The following is a 1055-nucleotide window of genomic DNA, read 5'->3' on the forward strand; positions in this document are numbered from 1 at the left end:
CACCCCTTACATGGGTCCCTGGGCCTGGTCTCCTGTGCCACCCACACGAAGTCCCCAACATGCAGTTTGCGCACCATGTGGGTCACGTGCAGCCGCTGCAGCTGGCGGAGCAGCTCGGGCCTGTGCCCGGCCCTGGAATTGCGAGGTGGGAGGCTGAGGTCAGGGCAGGCCAGTGACAGCCCCCGGCACCCCCTCCCTCACTTCCCCCACCTCACTCACCCCTTGGCCTCGCCAACGTCCACACACAATAGCACCCTGTACTCTCCAGGCCTCAGCTCCAGCGGTGGCTGCTGGACACTGCCTTCACTGGCGCCGCTACAGGGAGGAGGGGGTTGTTGTGTGAGGCCAGAGCCTCAGTGCCAAGGCAGTTTCCCTCCAAACCCAGGGAAAGTGGTGCAGCCACAGCTCAGCTGTAGGCGATGGGGACAGAGGTGGGGTGTTGGCCTCATTTCTGGGTCTCCTCCTGCTTCCTTTTTCTTCCCATCCCCCCTCTCCCTCCCCCTTCCTCACAGCTCAGCTGAGGCCGATCCTGGCACTTCTGGCTCCTCCCCAGAGGGCTCCTCTGGCCCACTGCGCACATTCAGTGAGCTCAGGCCCTCTGACTCTGCCAACTTCTGGGCCAGCTCCAGACCCTGCGGGGTCAGTGAGTACCTGGTAGGCGGAGGAGACAAACACAGATCTCCCTTCTTCACTCGTACCTGGCAGGCTCTCCTGCCTGCTGCCGGCTAGCTGGTCTCACCGCGCCCTGGGCAACCTGTACAAATAAGTCCAGTGGCTTCCACCCCCAACACCCCAGGCTGTGTTCTTGCCCCTCAGATCAGCTTCCTCTGGACCTGCCCAGGGCCATTTCTCAAGTCAAGTCTGCAATGCACAGGTCTCAGACAGACTTTCCTTCCTCCCAACTTTGTTTATATTGTTCCCTCCTCCCTGGAATGCCTTCCCTGCATCTCTACCCTCTGAATTCTAAGACCTGTCAAATGCTATGTTCTCAGCAAAGCCTTTCTGCTTGTCCAGTAACCTGTGGCACTTCACCCTTCCTGCTTGGTCTCTCAGAC

General features: G+C 60.2%; 1 protein-coding gene across 1 annotated transcript in view; it reads right to left on the reverse strand.

Annotated features, from left to right (window-relative positions):
- The window catches only part of MUS81 (MUS81 structure-specific endonuclease subunit), a gene marked incomplete at its 5' end in the record, with an annotated part of 7882 nt that overhangs the window by 2651 nt on the left and 4176 nt on the right, over nucleotides 1-1055 (reverse strand).

The sequence above is a fragment of the Myotis davidii genome, unplaced genomic scaffold, assembly GCF_000327345.1.
Source record: "Myotis davidii unplaced genomic scaffold, ASM32734v1 scaffold425, whole genome shotgun sequence".
NCBI lineage: Eukaryota > Metazoa > Chordata > Mammalia > Chiroptera > Vespertilionidae > Myotis > Myotis davidii.